Genomic DNA, 23,868 nt, shown 5'->3' on the forward strand with positions numbered 1-23,868 from the left:
AGAAAAAAACAAGTTTGTAGAGGGGCTCAGGAGTGGGTCATAGACTGAAAAGCGTGTGTTTGTGTAACTGCTGTTTGGCAGGTGGGATCACAGTGTACAGGGAGAACTAATAAGAATCTGTGAAGCTCTGAAATTGTGTGTGTGTGTGTGTGTGTGTGTGTGTGTGTGTGTGTGTATGCTAAGCACCTTGAGGTCCCCAGATGAAAGGTTTCTTTAAAGTCAGAACCCTAAGGAACGATAATAAGCTCTGTTTTGGGGGAAAGGCTTTGGCTCTCCAAATGTTACTGACCAAGGCCTTGTCATCTTCCCACTCCCTCAGAGGTATAAATAACCAAATGACTCCTGCTGTGGGATATAATTTTAACTAGGCAAAGATGGGTTACATTTGTTTATGCTGTGGACTATTAACTGTGTAAAGGTGTGTTACATTTGTTTATGCAACATTTGTTTAACAAGGTAAGGATGTGTGTTTAATTATGTAAAGATGTGTCATTTGTTGCACCTTGCCTGCCTAAGGTACCTGATTGGTGTAATAAAAAGCTGAACAGCCAATATCTAGGCAGGAGAAATGATGGGCGGGGCTAGTAGGCAAAGAGAATAAATAGGAGGAATCTAAGGAGATGAATGAAAGGAAGAAGAAAGAAGAGAAGGAGGAGGAAGAGAGGGACACGCCCTGGACCAGCCAGGCAGCAGGGCCCAAGAAGCAGTGAAAGTAAGATATGCAGAAGGAAGAAAAGGGAAAATCTCCAAGGCAAAATGTAAGTAAAGAGAAACAGGTTAAGTTAAAAGAGCTAGCCAGAAATGAGCCTAAGCTAGGCTGAGCATTCATAACTAATAAGAAGACTCAGTGTCATAATTTGGGAGCTGGTCGATGGCCCAAAAGAAGAGGACCTACTGGACTCCAGTGAGAAATCACAGAAAATATTATAGAAAGCAATGTGAACGTAAAATTCTACCAGGTAAAGATTTCTAGAATGTTCTGTTCTTGTGCTTTAGTGTCATTAGCTAATACTGTTGGCTAGTTCTTTATATGTGAGTGCCAGAAATAAGAAGGATCTAGAAACTTCTGGGGGTAGGGGTCAGAAAGAAGGTCTTCTCACTCACCTTTCTTCTTTAGGTTCAGAACTAGACAAGTTTCCCCAGAGGGAAATACATGCTATTTTCAATGTTTTTTTTTTAAATTGTGTATGTGTGCCTGTCTGTGCATGCATGCGTGCGTGCATGTGTGTGTGCATGCATGCATGTGTGTGTATACACATGTGTGCATTCATGTACTCTCAGGAGCATAAAGATTAGAAAACAACCTTACGTCCATTTCTCAGCCACCATGATCCACTTTGTAAAACAGCAACAACTGCAAACACCATCAGCAACAGACTAAAGCTTATAGGCTTGGACATCATCAGTTTAGGCTGGCTGGCCCACTAGCCCCAGGGATCCACATGTCTTTGTCTCTCCCAAACCAGGGTTACAGGCATATGCCACCAAGCCCAACTTTTTATGTGGGTTCTAGGGATCAAACTGAGGTCCTCGATCAAGCATGCTGCCAACTGAGCTATCCCTGCAGCCCCAATTTTCAGTGCTTTTGAGATCAGTTATTGATCTCGGACATGACTTAAAACCATAGCACTGTTTCTATTAGCAAAGTCTGAGAAGTGTTTAAGTACCAATCTAGTTAGACTGAAAAGCTACAAAGTAAAATAATATGCAGCCATTTAAAAGACTGAAGTCAGTGTTTAGATATAGGAAAGTATCATTGTTACAGTGTTAAAATTAAAAGGTCTCGTAACAATGTATAGTAGGATCCCATTTTGAGAAATTTGTGAATAAATACATGCTGAGCTGTGTCTATTGACCGGGGATGTCCTTCTGTGTATATGTTTCTCTTATTGGTTGATGAATAATTTGCTGATTGGCCAATAGCCAGGCAGAAAGCATAGGCGGAGCTACCAAACCAGTAGAAGGCTGGGTAGGAGGACAGAGAAAGAGCGGAGGAGGGACACCGTGTAGAGACTGGAAGGATAGGACGTGCCGGTGATCTCTGGCAAGATAAGGCCATGTACAAATACATAGACTACTAGTTATGGGGTAATAATTAAGAGAGAGTTAGCCAGGAATTAGCCCTATCTATCGGCCAACAGTTTATAAATTAATATAAGTCTTTGTGTGTTTATTTGGGGCAAAGCATCTGTGGGACCAGGCAGGACAGAAACCTCCATCTTCAGTCTATGGTAACTATCCCTGTCTGTAAGAGAAAAAGGCTTACAAAAGACATGGTTAGTCTGTGTGGCATAATGCCACATTGATTGGAATCGTAATGAAGTAATAAATACCTTTCCGGTAAGAATTCTCCATCCATCTTAAATTATACTCAGCTCTGGACTCTGGAGCCTGAATGCCCTGTTAGTGAGTAAAGAGTGCTCTAGCCCACACCTCCTACCCAGAGATGACGTCGAGAATATTTCTTTCTTTCTCCCTCTGTCTCTTCTCCTTCTCAGTTAAGAGTTTTGGCTTGAAGCAAACGAAAACTCACCTCAAGTGAGAAACTGGGACTTGTTGGAAAGACTCTAAAGGAAGAGTTAAGCCCTGGCCGCAGCGAGTCTGGAATGAGGTCCACTGACAGGGTCTCCACGTAGGAACCCACCCACCATCATGATAGGTTCAGTGTCAGGTGCCACGGGACACAGCCTTTACTCAGGTGCAACAGTCTTTTCAAGTCACTGTGGGCCTGGACAGGAGTCAGATCCTTGGGAAAGAGAATCTGCCCGGTCTCTGCAAACATGGGGCAAATGTGCGTCATTATAGACTTATAATACCACCATGCCAAAATAGTACTATATAAACGTTGCTAATGAGCTCACAATCCTTACAACTGTGCCATCGGCCTTATGAATGCTGTGTTTGAACCAATGGAGGCAGTCAGCTGAATTCCCACAGCTCCCTGCTCCTTACTTGGTGTGTAGTATGTGCTCAATAAAGACTGAGCTGAGCCAGCACCTCACAGCAAGGCCTTGAAGTCTTGGGATTAGGGAAGGGTTTGCTACTAACTGTTTTTGATTATGGGTAAACTGGGAGCTGTATAAAACACGAATCACCATTTCTTTTGCTGTGATAAATACCACTACCAAAACAAATTAAAAGAATTTAAGGAAGAAAAGTGATTTACACTTTCAATTGCAGGTTATAGTCCATCATTATGGGGCAGTCAAGGCAGGAGCTTTAACCAGCTAGTTACATCACATTCACAGTCAAGAACACAGAGAGATAAATGTATACATGCTTGCTTGTACTCGGCTCCGTATCTCTGAGAACCCTTGTTTAGTTCTGGACCTCCTACCTAGGGAACGGCACTGCCTCCCACAGACATGTCCGCAGACCAGCCCGGGGAAGACAATTCCTCACTAGGGCTCTCTTAGTAGGTGAGTCTAGATTGTGTCTAGTTGACAAGAAGCTAACCGGCACAAACACCTAGGAGTTCCTTGGGGACTCAGATCCCTGGTTTAGTGTTCTGCTATTTGAATAACCCAAATGTTTCGGGTCAAAGTCATATGAGAGGAAAAGAGGACCTCGCCAAAGGTGTCATACTCATGAGCTTGGGGACAAAACGTTCTGGCAGAAGCAGTCACTGCTGCCCACTCACGAAGCATATGAACGGCTTTACTCGTTGTTTGATAAGGCTGGGTCAGTTTAGCGGAGAAAGAGCAGCCCTACCCCGAGCTCTCTATGCAGAAACACGCTGACCTGACCACTCTGCTCTAGGTCACTGTACTTGTCATAGGAGGTGTCATGACTAAAGCTATTTGCTGTGTGGGTTTCACTCTAGTCTTTTGCCAGCCAGGAACTCCTGTGCCAGACAGCTCGCCAGTCCCCTCACAACCCTCCAATTTTGACTTGCACTCACTTTATGACTCACAAATGCATTCAAGCGACTGGGTCTCTTACCTTCACCACTGAGGGCTTCCTTAATTCTTCATAACCTGACCCAGTGGGACAGAGTCCTTCCCCACCTCTCACTCCCTGCAGTCTGGCTTCTAGAAACCTTCCCACTTTGTTCTCTGCAGTTCCCTGATGAGGTCTTTGTTTCTTGCTCCTATGCTGGGTTCTCTGAGAGCACCATGGCCAGCAGGGTGAGAGAGTGACAACTTGGGGGAGGTTAGAAGACAGTTCTGCTCAACAGGACTCTGTAGCCAGTGTGAGCTCAAACTTTGAGAGTCTGACTCTGAGTAGTTTACTTTAGGCATGTTTAAGAACAGCACAAGTTGGTGAAAATTTTCGTGGTGATAAATAGCTCACAATCCCATGTGTACAGTAGAGCTCAAGACATGACTATATCAAAACTCTTTGTAAAGTAAGGTGATATCTTCCATAAAGATGGTTTCAATAGGTTGTCTGAGAAAAACAAGCTCATGGTAAGGGGAGGGGGAGTAACCGCTGTGGTCTCAGCCACACAGATGGTGAGAGGTCACCAGGCTGTAAAACATGTCTGCTCCCAGCCTTCTGGGTAGAAAACAGGTCATGGATCTCTCCCTTTGAGGAGACAGCGCTGTGTGTTTAACAGTCCTGGTTCCCCTAGTGCGTATCTGTGAGCACAAGGCCCTCCTTACCTTCCATACTCCTAGACTTCATGGTGGTTACAGTGTGCCTACCCAGACACCTCCACTCCTCTTGCTGTGCTTGGCATTTCTGGTCTTTGGATTGCCTCTATCCAAGCTATCTTTCTGCCAACTTAGCCAAGAAAACATCTTCCCTCTGCTGGTCAGCTCTTTGCTTTTTGCAGGGGACTAAGAAAAAGACAGAGGTGAGAATAGAAGGGAGGGAGGGAGGGAGGAGGAATTGGTTTGTAAACAGTTTTTCTCACTCCCATCAGATGGGTAACAGGAAAGGCACTGGCTGAGATAAGTGTGAGAACAGATGTGGTGTCACAGTGACCTCAGAAACCCTGGTCCTCTTCTCTTACACAAGATCATATGCGTCTACGCTCTGGGTTAAGATTCACTTCCAGAAACTGGCTCTTTGAGAAAATCTCAGCATTTCAGTCCAGGTGTGACCCTTGGTCTATTAAAAAAGCTATTGTGCTTAACATCTTTTTTTTTGTAATTTTTTTTTGTAAATTTGAGATGAAGTCTTTATAGTCCAGAATATCCTGGAACTTGCTATGTAACCAAGGATAACCTTGAACTTTTTAAAAAATTATTTTATTTTTTAAAGATTTATTTATTACATATACCTGCCATAAGAGGGCACCAGATTGAATTACAGATGGTTGTGAGCCACCACGTGGTTGCTGGGAATTGAACTCAGGACCTCTGGTAGAGCAGTCTGTGCTCTTATCCTCTGAGCCATCTCTCCAGCCCCAACTTTGAACTTTCGATGCTTCAGTTTCCTGCTAGGGTGACAGGTGTGTGCCTCCATACCTCATTGTATGTGTTGCTGGGGATGGAACCCAAGGCTTTGATTATTCCAGCACACTACCAACTGAGTCACACCCCTAGCTCCTGTTTAATGCTATCTTAAGGTGGGAATTTTCTTCAGTGACTGGAGTCAAAGTTGTGCCCTGTGAGTATTCCCAAATCTTCCAAGTCATCTGTTCAAGGGCAAGAAAGGGTGGATTGTGAGCTGACCCTCACTTTTTCTTTTTAGATTGGGGTGGGGGGGGTGGTCATCCTCAATGTGCAGCCCCAGCTAACCCAGAGCTCACAAAGATCTGCCTGTTCCTGTCTCCTAAATGCTGGGACTAGAAGCCTGGGCCACCACACGTGGCCTACTGCTTGCTTTTAGAAGGTGTGCGCTGACCAAGCACAGAGTCTCTTCTGATTTTGTTGTGATCGTTGGACATAGCAGCAAAATCGCCACTCTCAGTCTGTTTATGGATGCTTTTTGCTCCGTGGTCAATGCTGAGCCTGGGTGTTTTTGAAACTCGATGGACTGCTATCAATTACTACATGATGACGACTGTCCAAGGAGCACTTGCTGTGAGATGGACGCCGGGGTATGCTAACCAGTAGCCAGGTGAGACTGAGAACAAGGTCCTCGTCTGTGCTGGTGCCTAAGTGCTCTCACCACGGCCAAGCTACAGAAGAGCTGAGAACCAAAACTAAAGGAGGGAGGGAGGAAGGGAGGGAGGGGGAGGGAGAGCGGGAGAGAGAGGGGAGGGAGACAGAGGAGAGAGAGAGGGAGGGAGGGGGAGGGGGAAAGAGAGAGGGAGGGAGGGAGGGAGGGGGAGAGAGAAGAGAGAGAGAGGGAGGGAGGGAGGGGGAGGGAGAGAGAGGGAGGGAGGGGGAGAGAGGAGAGAAAGAGAGAGAGGAGAGAGAGAGGGAGGGAGGGGAAGGGAGGGGAGAGAGAGAGATGCTGAAACCCTTCCCCCACACCAGTTCCAGCACACTGTACACATTTCACAGATGTCTTCTCTTTCAGTTCTCATTGCATCCCCACATGGTGCTAAATGACATTTTCTGGGGGACAAACATCTGTTCACTCCAAATTTGGCACCAACAACAGATGACCAAAGAAACAGCTCTTCTGGAGTAAGCCATGGTCTCACTGGAGTTACTTACAGCAGTGTGGGCAACTGTACCATCTCAAAGTCCCGGATTACGGGAGTTCTCTGCACAGCTTGCAGGCAGCTCCACCAAAGAGTCTCCTCTCCCCCAGTGATTGTTTAGTACTTAACAGGCTTCAAGGAGGGGCTGTGTGAGTTTCTAGCTTGGGAGATTCTTGTAACTTTCTGGTGAACCCCTCTGCCTTCCCTGTGAGAGAAGGTTTCAATTCATAAGTATCTACATCATCAGTTGGTACCAACTTGAGCTACAGATACAGATTTAAAAAACAAACAAGCAAAGAACTCCCCCAAAACAACAAACAAACAAACAAACAAAACTGGAAGTTTTGAGAGATTGTATTTCCTAAAAACATCAGAGCCTACAAGAGGAATGTCAAGAGTTTGGCATTTAAGGCCCTGCATTTGAAATACATACTTGCCAGTGGGTGTAAAAGATCTATAAATCTATGTATTTCTTTTCTTTATTTGAAAGCTCAAAGATGAGTCCTGAACCTGTAACTTCTCATTTCTTAAATTAAACACACACACACATATGCACACACACACACACATTCTGCATTTCTATAGACTGATGGGAGTTAAACAGAGTTAGACTCTCACAAACCAAAACAACATTGACAAAATCATTCTCTGAACTATGGTGATCAGATCCTCCTGCTTGCAGAGAATGTCTCTGTTGTCATGCATGAAGAGGGAACTGCACTTTTCTGATGGTTGTGTCTTTCTGTGAAAGCCAAGTGTGTTATGCACAGTCTGAAACAGATGCATACTTTTGGAAAATGAATTCACAAAGGGTCAAAAAGACCCTTCCTAAAGCTTGTGCCTCCAGATGGTGCTGAGCACAGGGCACAGCCTGGTCCATGACACATCATCCTGTATGTGCCTGCCTTGAAGTTCAGAGGACATCTGAACAAGCCTGTATGCTCTGGTATAAACAGGGCCACAGTAGAGTAATTCCTAAGAAGCTTACACCCAAAAGAGAAGTCAGAGCTAGCTCTTCTCAGCTGGACTTTTCTCTCTCTGTCTCCAGTGTTTAGACTTGGTGCCTCTCTAAGACAGTGGTAAAGGGCACACTGAGGTGTTAGAGGCAAGTGAGAGGTCGGGGACATATCTGTGAGTCCTTAAGGCCCGGCTCTCCCCAGCAGCTTTTCTGGACTGCAACCAGAGCTGGTGCTCACAACTGCTCACACATCTCCACTCTGTTGCCCCAGTCTTCAGTACTTGCTTGTGATGAGCAGTTCCCATGACAACCAGAACAGCAGCTCAGTCTGCCACCCCCCGCCCTCCCCGACTGCTGAGATAAGGGGAAATATAAGGTAAGAGATGCTCATCTCGACACAAGAGTTTAAAAGGAGTTGGAGTTGCAAGTTAAACACTGATAATTATAATAACAACATTCAATTGAGTGATCAACATTCACCTCATCTCTGATGGTAAATAGTGTTCTCTTCTTTGGCATCTGTCTGAGAGCTTCTTCTTTTCTTCTTGCTAATTGAGTTTAACGTCTAGAAGCCAATGGCCTAAAAATCATTTCTCAGCCTGGAAGTTAGGGTTATACAAAAGGCCATGGGCCCTTCTGATGGAAAGAACAGAGAATCAAAAACGTTAGACTCCCAGATAGAACGAATTGCATTCTATCAGTTACCCAACCTTCCAAGTTTGTTTCTTCTTTCCTGACATCTTCACACATCAAGATGACATTGACTGATATCTGACAGCAAGATGAGCAAGGTAACAAGTTAGTATTGCTCTTCTGAGCATACCTAATTTCTGGAAGATCATGGCTTAGTCTTCCGGAAGCCCTAAGTCCTGACCATCATGAAGTCATCTCTGTCTGATTTCTACCCCTTCATTCAGTCAGCATTTGTTCATTCTTGATGGGCCAGCTATGCAAGAAGGAGTAAGGCAAAATCTCGGAGAGGTCATGTAGCTATTTTAATCTGTCTCTTGTGCCTTTGGCTGTTTAGGGAACTAATACAATCTCTACTAAACCAAACACAAAAGTAGTGAGGCTCACAAAAACTGACCAAGGTTGGGTATCCAGCTGAAAACTAGGGCATGACAGAATAGACTCAGAAAAAGACACTGTCCTGAGTAAAGAAGTCAGGAAAAGTGAAGCAGGATGTCCCACAGGGTAAGAGGACACTCTGGTTACACAACGGTGTGGACGAGCTTGGGTCCTACAGACAAGGATCTCTGCGCCTCCTGCTCCTGACTTTGAGTGGCCAGGACTGCGCAGGTCACCACTCCAGCAAGGACACCCCAGACTACACTGATTCTCCACAGGGCTTAAGAGAACATCTTAGTTTTATTTCCTGTTGTGACTTAAAACTGACAAAAACAGTTTAAGAGAGAATGTGTTTATTTGGCTCACAATTTCGTGGTCCATCACCTAGGGGAATTCAAGGTGTCAGGGACAAAACAGCTAGCTACATCACATGTGCAGTCAAGAGCAGAGAGCCATGAAGCAGTGACAGCTCACTCACTCCGCTCTGACACAATTCACAATCTCCATCCTAGGGAATGGCGCCACCCTCGGTGGGCGGATCTTCCCACAGAAAAGGCTAATCCAGATAATTCCTCACTAAGACCGCCTTCTCAGGGGATTCTAGATTGTGTCGAGTTCACCATTAAAGCTAAGCACCACAGAAGGAGGGGCACTGCAATCTTCTCCTTCAGTTGTTAATGAAACGGCCTTGTGTACCCCAGACTGACCTCAGACTTGCTGTATGGCCGAGTATAATCTCAAATGTCTAGTCTTCCTGCCTCTACTTCCAAAACGATAGGATTATAGCTATGTATTGATATATTTGATGCTGGCTTTGGGAAGGTAAGAATTGAGCTACACCCCTAGGCCCACCCCAGGAAATGTGTATATATATATATCTTTGCAGTTTTATTTTGAAAGTATTAAGAGTCTCTGCTGTTGCTTTTATTTCTGCAGGTGGATTCCAGACACTATCTGAGACCATTTCTTTCCACCTTTTGGTATTTCTTATACTCTGGCTTTTCCTTTGACTTTATTTTCCGCTGTATAACGTATTTTCCCACTGGTATGCATTTCTGGTCATTTAAAACACCAACAACACAAACAAATCTAAATGTGGAATATTCATTTACACTGTGTGAATATGTGTCACTGTGGCCGGCTTAATAAAGAATCTGACTGGACAATAGCTGGAGAGGTAGAGGTAGGAGGGACTTACAGACAAAAACAGAGCGTGAGAAGAAAGGAGACTGAGGAGTCAAGGCAAGATGCAGAGGAGACAGGAGATGAATTTGCCATACTGAGAAAAGGTACCAAGCGCACGTGGCAACGTGTAGATAAGAAATATGGGTTAATTTAAAATGTAAGAGTTAGCTAGTAATCAGCCTGAGCTATCGGCTGAGCATTTATAATTAATAGTAAGTCTCAATGTGATTATTTGGGAAGTAGCTGGAAGGACAGAAAAGTCCACCTAAATCTAAATCCTAATCCTTCCAAGGGTTGCTACTTTTGCTATTTTGTTTATGCATTTGTTTGTTTGGACTAATAAAGTCCATTTAGTGTGTGGCCCCTGAATTCTCTAGTCAGCTCTAAAATCTTTCAGTTATTATTTTTGTTTACAAAGCAGACTTCCTTCTGGTTCCTCCTGGGTCTCCATAGCTGGGTGACTAAACAACAAGCAGACAGAAATTTACCTTCAGCAGTGTGAGCCGGCGAGAGCTCCTGTTGTAAGAGATCTATGTGTGAGTTAGTGTGCATATTCAAGGCCCAGACACTGGGGCTTTGTTTTGTTTTGTTTTTAGGTAGAGTATATGCTGTTTATCCAAGGTTAGACTCAAACATATGATCTCCCTGCTTCAGTCTCCTGATTGCTAGGAATTATAGGCACCTACTACCATGCCTAGCTCCAGACAATTTTCAAATCTTTGTATTTGTTTTTTAAATGTGTATTGAGTATACAAAATAATGGGTTTCACAACCACAGATTTGCACATCTCCTGTAGGATATAATAACGTCCTCCAGTCATTTTCACTTCTGTTCCCGGCTCTTGTTTTCAACCAGCTGGTCCCTTTCTCTTCTCAGTCCCTCGTTCACTTTCAAGCTGTGGCAGTTTGAATGCAATTGGTCCCCATAATCTCGTAGGGAGAGGTACTTGTAGGAGGTGTGGCCTTGTTGGATATTGGAGGAAGTGTTTCACTGTGGGGATGGGCTTTCCTATGCTCAGGACACCATCCAGTGTCTCAGTCCACTTTCTGTTGCCTGCCAAGATGTAGGACTTTCAGCTACAGGTACATACCACGTCTGCCTGTACACTGCTATGTCCCACCGTGATGATGATGTACTGAAACTCTGAAACTGTAAGCCAGCCCAATTAAGTGTTTTCCTTAAAAAGTTGCTGTGTTCTCTTCACAGCAATAGAAACCCTAACTAAGACATGTCTTTCTGTTTTTCAAGTCTTGATCCTACATGTAAGAGAAGACATGTACTATTTCTCCAGACAGCTTTAAATCTTTACTTCCATTTTCTGCTTGCACAGGACTGTGGTCAGTGCCATCTGGGGCTTGTTCATCAAGAGCTTTAACCGCTGAGCCGTCTCCCCAGTCCCCACTGTCCACCAATAGCCAACTTGGAAACTCCTCTTTTGAGTGCCTTTCAGTTCCTCCCAGCAGAGTATGGTCTGTAATGCCCAGTGGTTGGACAGACAGACAGACAGACAGACAGCGCGCACACACACACACACACACACACACACACACACACACACACACACACACGGGGAAACTGCTACTTTTCTAAGTCTGGCTCAGTTAGCCTGATACAAGAACAGTTATTGATACAGATTACATCTTGGTTCTTTCTCATTTGATGTTCATATACACCATTAGTCATGTCATCCCAAGCTCAACAGTTCAGGCAAGGCAATTTTCTAGGTACCATGTTCGTTAGGAAGTCCTTTAGCATGTTATCTGTAGGATGGAGTATGGAGGAAATGTTTGTTGACAACTGACAGTTCGCAGCTGTTAGGCAAAAATTCCATGATCACATATATAGACACGTACAGGGTTACCAAAGAGGTGAGTGTGGATTGGGGAGCCTTGTGTGTGGTTTTGCTTGCTTTGTCTGCTAGACTTACATTTCTCACGTCACTGGCAAGTAAATACATATATGATATTGAGTAGGTAAAGCCAGAGCTCCTGGCAAACGGATTTCCCCTGTCGAGTGAAGAGAAGCATCTGCCAAGACTCCTCGAAACTGCTATCTCATGCAGCGGCCGGTTCTGAGTACCGAGTTTAAGTGGGAATTTCCTCTGGGGCCTTCCCTAGAGTCCTGTTCATGGGCTTCTCAGTGTGGTGAGTGGCAGGAAGAAGCCATTCCAGACTTTGCAGGAGTTGTATGCTTTCCCGAATGTGCTGGCATCAGTCGGTAGCGCCGATACTCTTGAGGAGTTGTATGCTTTCCCGAACGTGCTGGCGTCGGTAGCGCCGATACTCTTGCATCTGAACCTTGCTTTTCTCTATCCAGCTCCACCACTCCGTCAGGACCATGCCTGTGGCAGATGGCATCAGTTTCACCCAGAAATCTGCCCTCTCTCCACTCTGAGTCAGGCCTCTAAGCTGAGGCCTATGGGTCGGTACAGCTAGTGGCAGCTGTAGTCTTGGTCCTCCTGTACTGCTGTAACGAAATACCATGGCTGGACATTTCGTCATTGATAGAAACTTAGCTTTACATCTCGGAAGGTTGGAAAGTTCGAGTTTGACATTCGGCAGGGGGCTGCTTGAAGAGGGATGCCATAGGCACAGAAGGTACAAACTCCCGTGCCCTCACATATCAAAAGGCAGGAGGCTAAAGGGACAAGTACTATACACTAACATGACAGAGGACCGAAGAGAATAAATGTACTCCAGCCTTTATGCAAGGGTCCTAGCCCCATTCATAGGGACAGTGCCCACGTATTGGCTTAGTCACCCTCCTGAAATCTTTATTTCTTGATGCTATTACAGTGTGTTTGTGTTTCCATAGTGGAGTTTGAGGTGTTACATTCAGACCTTAGCAAGCATAGGTTGTGGCTGGTGGTCTCCTATGGATTGAAAGTCTGTATCATTCTCCAAACAGACATATTGAAGCAGTCTTTACAAAGTACTTAGCTTTAGAGGAAAGTGTATCAGTAGGGTCTCCTCGGTGACATCAACATCTCTACAGAAAGGGGAAAGGCTGGGACCTCTGTCTCCTCCCCCTCATCCCCACTCCCTCCCTGTATCCCATTCCCCCACCCACCTCTATATTTCCACCCCCTCTTCCTCAGACCCACTCCTTTGCACCAGGAAAAGCTCGTGTGTGGGAATACCCAGGAAAAGAGCCCTTCCTACGAGCCTACTGACCGATCTACAGAACCAGGAGGAACAAATGCTTGTTTAAGCCCTCCAGTCTGTGATATTGTCTAGAGCAGCCCAAACTGACAAAGACACAATGTGAGATTCAGGAAACAGTCTGAGAGATGTGGCTTAATTGACAAATGTTAGATTTTTTTTTGAGATAGGGTTTCTCTTTGTAGCTCTGGCTGTCATGGAACTCACTGTATAGTCCAGGTTGGCCTCGAACTCAAAGATCCACCTGCCCCTGCTTCCCGAGTACTGAGACTAAAGGGGTGTGCCACCGCCTCCCAGTCAGAGAAATGGTTACGATTTTATAAATCTTTGTCACCACAGGGGAGAGAGAAATTAGGATCAGTAGTCTAGATGGTGTCAAAGGAAGAATGTACTGGAAAGACTAGAAGTGCGAGTGAATTCCACAGACCCTGGCCAGGAATGCAAAGCTGAATTGGGAATCTCGATCCAGAACACTCCAAAAGGCTCGGCTCACACTTTTGGTTCCCCTCACATCTCTCTGCCTTTCGTATTTCCTCCTGTGTCAGTCTCAGATGGACCATCCAACAGCAAAAGCCACCCTAAGCTCCAGTTTCTCGGCTGAGAATAACAAGGCTCTGTTCGGGCTGGAGGATTTCCTCCTCTCTCAGTCATCCCCAAACACATCAGCTCCTCCTGTTGACCCTGGAGTCAGCAGCCCCACATGCTCTCCTCACATCACCCTGACGTATGACTTCCTGACAGGGAAAACATTGCTTTTGGCACACCTCTGTCCCCCACTTGCAAGGGCTCAGTGGAGATCTCCCTCCCTTCCTTCCTTCCCACTCCCTGTTCACTTTCGCTGTATGAAGCAATGCTGCCAGGTGGTGACGAGCATTGGCGGCACTTCCTTGAGCTTTCTTTGAAAACGTGTCTCTGGTAGGGAGCCAAGTCTATCTCACTGGGGATGGCAGGGATGCAGATGGGACTTGGAAATAAACGATTGCCCTGGGCCAAGTCCACAGACAAACGATGAGCTAATCAGTACGAGGGTTATGTATTTGCCGGTCAGAATCTGCCAACAAGTTCGAGTTCACAGGCTGCAAGCTGTAGCTCCCCGTATGTCTGTCTGGCTCTGTTTAATGTTTAAATGGCCCATTTCTTTGAGCCTTAGGCTGAACAGTCTGGGGCCAGAGATTCTTAGAGGAGAGGGTAATCAAGCTAATGAAGTAGGCAAGACAGAGGAAGCTGCGTGGAGGGTCGAGCACCGGGAGGCGTAGTGTGGATCTGGGCATGCGTGTTTGAAAGGAGAGCGGAGCACCCGTATTTTAGCCTTAGATTGTCTTTCACGAGAATGCTTCATGTCCTCCCCCCATTGCGTTTCTTTTCATGGTCTCAAAGGAGGCAAATTTATATCGTCAGCAAAGCACAGCGTAAGAAGAAAGCATGCAAAACCACTGTAGTGACTTCTGGACCATGTGTGAGTGCTTTGGGGAGGTTGCCCAGTGTGCTGAAGTGATGTGTGCCCCTGATTATTCCCAAACCAAACAATCCTGGCCTCCAAAGCAAAGTTCCAGCCAGCTCCGTGTTAGTCTACAAGAGACAAAACTGTAGTTCTCAACTTGCATGGTGCTTTAAGACAATGCTTTTCAACCTTCCTAATGCTGTGGCCTCTTAATACAGGTCCTCTTGTTGCCGTGACACCCCCCACCCCTGCAACCATAACATTATTTTCATTGCTACCTCATAACTTTAATTTTGCTGTGTTTTCCAGTGGTCTTAGGCAATCCCATAGCACCACTGCATTAAAACAATTTCATTGATACACAGTTCAGGCAGCTCATTTAAGTGAATAGTTCAGATATTTTTATTACAGTTACCAATATATGCAACTGTCTTCACACTCTATTTTGGGACATTTTCTTAATTTCTGAAGGAAGTGCTGTACCTTTTAACTGTCATTTCCTTACTTCCAAACTCTAACTAGCCACCAAATAGCCCTCATTCCCAAGTTCAAAGAGTCTTCTGTCTCTCATCCTTAAATATGAAGGAACCTGTTTCTGTTCTGTAAGTATTCCTGTGGCCCTCTTGTGTGAGCTGACTCATATGATATCTGACCTTTTATGATTGGCATTTTGCACTTGACATGCCTTCAAGGTTCGTCTGTGTGGTTATAATATGTATTATCACTTATTCCTTTACTGGCTGAATAATATTTCATTGAAAAGACATACCACGATTTATGTGTATGTAGCTGATGTTCATGTACATTTGGACTGTTTCCACCTTTGCGCTATTATGGGTAATTCTGCTATGAACATTATCAAGCAAGTTTTTGTGGGTACAAATGCTTGTTATATATTCTTTTGTCAACTGTAATAGTGTTCATTCATCATTAATTTTTTGTGTGTCGGATGCAAGTTGGTATTATTGGTGCCTTTCTTAGTCCATACTAATATAAATAAGTTATTGAATGAATAAGTGTGTATAGGGGATAAATAAGTCAATTTGAAGATATATAAAGAAATAGATACTGTTATAATTTTTAAAAAACGGCGGGAGAGAGAAAGGGACACACATCATGCATCAGGGCTCACATGAAAGATTTTTATTGGGGGAAGAAAATGGAAAAGGGGGAGGGGAGGGGGAGAGGACGGCTTCTGGGACATAGGTGGTGGAGGAGTGGAAGAGAGAGAGAGAGAGAGAGAGAGAGAGAGAGAGAGACAGAGACAGAGAGAGAGAGAGAGGACAGAGAGAGATGGGCGGGACCTGCCTTTTATTGGGGGACATAGCACATGCCCGATAGTGATGTATCGGTTGGCATTGTCAGGACCCTGAGCAGGTCAGAGTACTGCCTGAGTACTGGCAAGCACGTCCTGTCTGGTGATAGGCTAGCATAATGCCTGATTGCTAACAGATACTCCATTCTCAAGGAGAGAGTCAAATAATGACTGTCATCCAAAGAATACCATGGAGAAAAGGGAAAGAGAAAAATCATTTCCAGTATAATAATCTGGTAAGCACTTGGCTTAGGTTAAGAAACCTAACGTCCTTGGTGATAATCATATTGATGCTTGTACACCTAGGATGTGAAAGAACGTCGTATGTATGTGACCCGTAGCACAACCACAAGACCAGCATCAGACATTCTGGCCAAGGGATATTCCACAAAACACCTCACGGTAATCCTCAAAATTCTTGTGGTAAAAACAAGAACAGCCTGAGGACCTGCTGCCCCCAAGACTGGTGCAACGTGGTATTCTAGGTGGAATCCTGTAATAGGAAACTGACAATGGGGAAAAAATATAACACCAATATTGGCTGACAATAGTATAGACTCTTGGCTACTGATTGTCATAGAGATACCATACTGACTCAGTAGGTACGGATATCTATATTTCCAATGAATCTAAAGATTAGATGAAGATTTCATCTTGCACACACAAATGCCTCCCTTCCCTAAATATGTCTTTCCTTTTCAGGCACATGCTTCTCTTCAGCCAGAGCTTCAGTGAGTACAGCCTGTGCCACTGTCCCCAAAGCACCGGAATTACCTCTGTGGGGAAAGAGAAGGCAGAGAGAGGAGCACCAGGCTTGGGGAGCCTCTCTCTAGGCACTAATCTCCCGTGAGGTGACTTATCTAGCTGGATCTCTGTTTTCTCACAGAACAAAGAATGAGAGGGTTGGGGATGAATGAACATTAAGAATTCACTTTGTCTGAAGTCCAGGTTGTCCCTTGAACAGGTGACAACTCAGAAAGATGTAACACATGTCTGGCTCTGGGCTTTTTTATTTAATAGTCTATGGTGTATGGAGGAGTCATTATTCATTCCCTCGTCATGGGGTAACTCCATCTAAACAGCTTTTATAGGTGTGTGTGTGTGTGTGTGTGTGTGTGTGTGTGTGTTTGAAGAAGCTTCTAGGCTTCCATAGAGAATCCTCAAAGACAGTTCATGTATCCTCCCTCTGTATTGAAGCCCAGGAGACCAGCTCCTGTGACTGCTCCAGAGTAGCATAAAGGAATGTCTCAGATAGCGAGGGCTTAGGAAAAATTTTTTATCTAGGTGAGGCCTAGACTTTTTCTATCTGAGGGGTAAATAAGGAAACACATTCCTTCTGATGGTAATGTAAGAAAAAGGAACAAGCACACTTTCCTGATGGTCATTCACTTCATCTTGAATGACAGTCTCTCTACACAGTTATGTCTCTTTACATACAGTTGAAAATCTCTCTCTACATACATGAATCTCTCTCCTGCACAGCCACACATCTCTTCACACAGTCGCTTCTCTTTTCACACAGTCACACTCTCACACAACTGCACACCTTCACTCTTCTTTACACAGACACATCCCTCTCGTCTCTCCTCCTCCTCTACATTTCTCTCTGCACATTCAGCTACTCTTCCTACCAACACATAAAACTTCTCTCCTCCTCCTCCTTCTCATTTCTCACACTTCTTTCTCTGCCCATTTAGCTACATCCCTTACTAAGCACACACACACACACACACACACATCACACACACACTCACACACCTCTGCCCAGCTCTTCACACAGCAGCTCTCTACATAGCTCTGCATACCTTCTCTCTCAGCCACAATTATATGTTACATTTTCAGGACCCAGCCCATTACCACAACACAAGATAAGCCACACAGTTTTTCTCGGGCTAGGGAGGTCACATTGACTGGCCAGTGAGTAATGCTTGACTGTGCATGTAGCTTTTTCCCAGACAGAAAGTGAGATTAAAATTCAGGACTTAGACAATAAGCAATTAACTGGCTGAACCTTGAGGTCGGGCGCACACGAAGGAAGTCCATTGATGAGAATTATGACTATTAAAGTTGCTTCAAGCTCTGACCTTGAATCAGCGATAAACACCTGGGAAACTGACCTCATGTATTTGTCTCTAGGGGCAACCAGTTTGCTTTCAATTTGTTCTCAGGTCCAAAAGAAGCTGTCTTTGTGATTGAGAATACTATTACTTTCCTGTGTCAGTCTAAGTAATATAAAATATCCTAGCATTGTTTCTATTCATCAAAATTATACAGTTAAGGATAAATCATCTTCCTGATCATCCACAGCTATGCGTGTGCCCAATAGATGTGTGTATAAATGAGATACACACACAAGCAGTGGGAAAGCATCCTTATCAGTTCTTAGGGAAGGAATGTGATAGCACATGAGAGAATTACAGCCAGAAGCAACTGCTCGGTTACAGTCAATAACTCCATGGCTTTGCCAAGTGGGTCTCCCCATCAGAGTCATTTGTCTGGTGGGTCAACCTGCTGAACACTACTTGTCACCTGCTGTATACTCCCACAACCTGCTGAACACTACTTGTCACCTGCTGTATACTCCCACAACCTGCTGAACACTACTTGTCACCTGCTGTATACTCCCACAACCTGCTGAACACTACTTGTCACCTGCTGTATACTCCCACAACCTGCTGAACACTACTTGTCACCTGCTGTATACTCCCACAACCTGCTGAACACTACTTGTCACCTGCTGTATACTCCCACAGCCTCCTGCACCTATGCTTACTTTCCTGCTCCGCCCCCCCCATCCCATTAACACTTCCTGGTCCATTATCCCCCTTCCTGCTTTCATACCACCACATTCTTTTTTTTAATTTTTTATTTAAATTAGGAACAAGCTTGCTTCAAATGTCAATCCTAGCTCCCGCCCCTCCTCCCCCACCACCCCCAACCTTCCCAATCCCCCACCCAGACCCCACCCCGCTCCCCAGGGAAGGCAAAACCCTTCATGGGGGGGTCTCCAAAGTCTGTCATATCATCCAGGGCAGGGCCTAGGCCTTCCCCCATGTGTTCAGGATGAGAGAGCATCCCTCCAAGTCCATTCCATACCACCACATTCTATCCTCCCTTCTCTCGAAGTTTTCCCACCCCATGGCCCATTACTGGTCTCCTGCCTCCTGTGGGCACTCCAATTTAAATACACATATCTAAAGATTCAGACATCATCCACCCATGAGAGAGATCAATACCATGCTAAATGAAAGCACTAAAAACAGAAACAAAAAAAGGATATCCCTTGTTTTCCTTCCTGGTCAACACAGTGCTTGAAGTCTTAGCTAAACCATCAGACAAAAGAAGGAGATAAAGGGGAGACAAATAAGAAAGGAGGAAGTCAGAGTATCCTTATTTACAGATGATAGGATTTTATATATGAAAGACCCTAAAGACAGGCAGGAAGAGGTTTTCCTATAAGGATGTTCCAAGTAGATACAAATATAACTGCAAAGACCAGGCCGGCACCAACACTTTCTAAGAAGAGACACATAAAGAAAGCTCCCCAGGGACTTAAGACCATCTTAAAAGCCTTGCACAATTTACTTGTGTTTCCCTGCCTCCTAACTAACAAATATTACATTATCTTCAAGTCACACAGTGAGAAGCTGAGATGAGGTAAGATTCAAACCCAGGTAGGCAGTGCCCCCTCAGAGACCACTATTTCAGACACTGTGTCATACTGAACAATGCATTCTAAAGGATTTGAGTATCAAATTTTACAGTCAGGGCAAGACTTCAGCAACGCAGAATTTTAGATTCTTCCCATGGGTGCCACAAGGCTTATCTGAACAGGCACCGGAAGAGTACAAAATGAAGATGGGTATCCAGGACAGTTTCCAAGTGATGTCCATCATCACCACTGTTAAAAAGTCATCTGGGGGCTACTTTCCGCCATTGTGTCTCTGACCCGCTTATTAACTGCAGTGGCTTCCATCTGAAAAACAAGCCTGTGTAAATTACCTAGGTGAGGAAGGAAGAGATGCAAAGAGGTAAGAACACCAACAAAGACCAAGGAGCTGGAAAAATTGTTCATCTACAAGGCCACACTTGCCAGTTTGGTTCCATTTTCTGCTGGCCATTAAACCACGGGATGTCAGAATAGGTTGAGCTACTGAGACATCTGAGTGATCCTTCCACCCTCTACAGCTAGGCAGGCACACCATCCTCTGTACATGGCAGGGGAGGGGACATGGAACATTAAGACTACTGGGTTTTTGGCTCAAACTGACTGGGGATAGAATTCCTTTCCTACTTTGCTCTAAATTCCATGATATTGGACAGTCAGGATAATACCAGCTACACTGGTGTGTGTGTGTGTGTGTGTGTGTGTGTGTGTGTGTGTGTGTGTGTGTGTGTGTGAGAGAGAGAGAGAGAGAGAGAGAGAGAGAGGAATAAACACCAAGAACAACTATAAAGTTATGGACATAATATTTGGCACACGGTATTTGATAATTATTTTCTTGGTCATGAGGCTGGTTTTTCTTTGTATACTTTATGTTGTCAACATGCCTCTGAAAGAAGTAACACTTAAACTAAATAGTGCTTTGATATTATCTTGGCTCTGGATAGAAACACACACACACACACACACACACGACATAGTCTCATATTTCATATGCAGTATCATGGTTATGAAGAAGCATGATATACTAAATAAAGCTAAGATTCAGAGTAGGTAAGCCATTTGCTTCAGCTCACATGTGGTCAGGATGTGGGTCCCAGGGTCAGCGGCTCCAGACCAGAGCTGTGGTGGTGAGACCCTTTCCGAAGCAGACCTGGGGGGGCAAGGGTGGGGCAAGGCGATGGAGAACCTGGAAGGTAAACCTGGTCAAAGAGTTTCAGAGACTTGCATTTCAAACTCGAGAGCCGTGTGTAAGACTGTGTCCCAAACTGTACTGGCCACCTTGGGACTTGAACAATAACAGACAAGCTGGGTGCTGATCTTGGGGACAGGAGGGAGACTGAAGTTCTGGGCTAATTTTATGAATGCAATTAATTTCCCTGGGCTTCTACAGGTTAGTGGGTGTGTGAACGAGTGGGTGTGTGAGTGTGTGGCTGTGTGAGTATGGGTGTGTGAGTATGGGTGTGTGAGTGGGGTGGTGTGTGAGCGGGTGGGTGAGCAGGTGTGTGTGTGAGTAGGTGTTTGTGTGTGAATGGGTTTGTGTGTGAGTGGGTAGTTGTGTGAGCGGGCTGTGTGAGTGGGTGTGTGTTTGAGTTGGTGGGTATGTGAGCATTTGTGTGTATGAGTATGTGTGTGTGTTTGTGTGTGTGTGTGTGTGTGTGAGAGAGAGAGAGAGAGAGAGAGAGAGAGGGTGGTTGTGAATTAAAAAGCATGCATGAACAGTGGCTCCCATAAGTTAGATCTCCTTTCCCATTCTCCAGGGCCTGTGTGAAGTTAGATTTAAAGCTGCCAAGGCCAATGGAGGATCCAGCTGCTGTGTAGGAGAAAGTCTAACACCCTGAACGTTCCCAGAGCTTTCTCCATGGATGACTACAGAGCTTCTGAGGCTATGGGTGGAGATGGTGTGTGCTGACTATTGTGGAGTACATCTCTGTTCTCCTTCCCTTCCAGGACAGAGTGGTGTCAAGGGAGGACAGAGTTCTCCCACTGCCCTCAGAACTGATGATTTTAATCATGCAGGTCTAGAAGACACAAGTTCAGTCTTGGAGGCCTTTTCTCTTTGTTCATTTCTTCTCCTTTGAGGTCAGGGCACATACTGATCAGTGGCATTGGCATCCCAACACAGTACTGGGTAAAAAACCAGGTCTAGGACACGGAATCAAAGGGCACAAATAGTTCATCCCAGTGAATGGTTAGTCCAGATGCACTTAACTAGAACTCTGCCAGTAAATCCAGGCTCCCTACTGGAAGTGGGGGTTTTGTTTTACTATTCAACCTGAATCTGCAGGCCAGGTCTACATGATCATCCTAGTTGGCATTAATGCTTGACACAGTCCAGAGTCACCTGAGAAAGGAGTCTCAATTGAGAGATTGCCAAATCTGCTCAGCCTGTAGAGATAAGTCCGTGGGATTGTCTCCATGGTTGTAGAGGGTCCAGAACGCTGTAGGTGGTACAATTCCCCAGACAGGTGGTCCTGGCCTGTATAAGAAATCTAGCTAAGAGGCCTGGAGAGACGTCTCTACTGTTAAGAGCACTTGGTGCTCTTGCAGAGGGCCCAGATTTGATACCAAGTATTCACACGGTGACTCACAACTGCCTGTAACTCCAGTATCATGGGATCCAATGCCCTCTGGCCTCTGCAGGCACCTGCATACATGTAGTGCATATAAACTCTGTCTCACACAAGCACGAACACCTCACACACATGCATGCATACACATATACACATGTGCACACACACATTTGTGCACACACAGATGCATGTGCATATATACACACATCAGTTAAAAAAACAAAACTTAGCAAATTATGAACATGAGATGGAGTCAGCAAGCAATGTTCCTCCATGAAATGAATCTTTTTCTCACCTAAGTTGCTTTTTCCCAGAGTGTTTTTATCACAGCAACAGAATGGAACTAGGACAGTTATCAAACACGAATTGGTGAGAGGCGTATTTGCACTTTCCCCATCTTGTTTCCGTAAGGATACAAATTATGCTGAAATAAAAGGAACTTTACACACTGACTATGGATGTCTACCAACATACATACATGGATTTCCACACATGCAGGCACACACACTTCAGATTATCCAAATAAGTTCTGTATGAGTACTTAGATTTACTTAAAAATGCTGGCATCAGGAGGTACTTGCCTTTCACTACAGATATAATTCTAAGAGTTGCTGATTATTCATAAGCGAGAAAAGACTGACAGTGACAAGTCTAAGTAGACACGGAAACAGAGTGATGATCTGCATTTGGCTGGCCCTGACTCTTTCCTGTTGTCTGTCGAGGCACAATGCACAGGCACACACACTCAGCCCAGAAAGAAACCCACAACACATCACAGGAAAGATTCGGTCAAAGCTGTGATGAGCCAACTTGCTTACTGGAGTTACTCATAGGAACAGTGTAGTTGGCCTTTTCTCTGGGCCACCAACCTCCTTCCAAATAAAGACACAGAGACTTACTATTAATTGTGGGTGCTTGGTCTTAGCTTAGGAGTGTCCTACTAGTTCTTTTACTTAATTTAACCTGTTCCTATTCATCTGTGTTTTGCCTTAGGGTTTTTTTTTAAACCTTTCTCTCATTCTGTATGTCCTGTTTTCCTGCTTCCTCTGTGTCTGCCTGTCTGGCTCCTAGCGTCTCCCTGGCATCTTTTTCTTTCTTCCCTTTCCTGAGCCTAAATTCCTCCTCCTGCTTACTCTCCCTGCCCAGGAGGTCCACCTCTATCTCATCCCTCACTATTGGCTGTTCAGCTTTTTATTAGACCAATCAGGTGCCTTAGGCAGGCGTGGTAAAACAACAACACATCTTTTCATACCTAAACAAAGGCAACACATCTTTGACAAATATTCTGTGACGGAGCAGGGGCAACTCAAAGGCCACTGTGTCACTGAAAACTCACCCCGGCCTAGGTGACACTGCATGGAAGCTGCATCCCCGAGCCCGAGCTCCGCAAGATTCATGCATGCGGTGGGTTCTACAGTTTGCTGCCGCCCTCTCATCACCGATGGCCTTTTTTAACTTCCAGGGAGTGGCAGGGTCATGTGGTGGGTAGAGGGCTGAAAATGAGTGTGAAAGGCCTGCTCACTCCACGGCATCTATGGCTGGTCCATCATCCCCCCCACACACACACACACTGCTGGACCCCTCCGTTAGCACGGATGAGCGTGTCGAAAAGCTCTTCCCTTAATTTCCTTTTCTAGATTTGTGCTCTCGCCACTGCCTTTGTCGTTGGTTTATATACAGACAACCTGACTCGGGCATATGCCCATCAATCACATGGTGGCTATAGACCCTCCCCTTCCTCTAAAATGTGTAAGAAGGGACACTCACTCTGCCACATGGGCCCAGTCTTTACTCAGACCCTGTGGTGTGTTCTATTAAATCCCAACCAACCAAATGGGACCCTAGATATGTATATTTTTTAATAAAAAACAGATTGAGCAAAACAAAGAGAACTGTAAAAGATACCAAGTTATACTTTTACCTCATAGCATAAGCCAAAAGTATTGCAGATGAAACAAAGA

The 23,868-nt window shown here is 45.0% G+C and overlaps 1 long non-coding RNA gene across 1 annotated transcript; it reads left to right on the plus strand.

Moving 5' to 3' along the window:
• Positions 1 to 614: 614 nt before the first annotated feature.
• Positions 615 to 22,903, plus strand: LOC110343186. Its single transcript, XR_002385383.2, has 4 exons — positions 615 to 959; positions 15,977 to 16,072; positions 16,373 to 16,521; positions 21,095 to 22,903. It is a non-coding gene; the product is annotated as an uncharacterized LOC110343186 (long non-coding RNA).
• The last annotated feature ends 965 nt before the right edge of the window (positions 22,904 to 23,868 follow it).

The sequence above is a fragment of the Mesocricetus auratus genome, unplaced genomic scaffold (genome assembly GCF_017639785.1).
Source record: "Mesocricetus auratus isolate SY011 unplaced genomic scaffold, BCM_Maur_2.0 Super-Scaffold_100676, whole genome shotgun sequence".
NCBI lineage: Eukaryota > Metazoa > Chordata > Mammalia > Rodentia > Cricetidae > Mesocricetus > Mesocricetus auratus.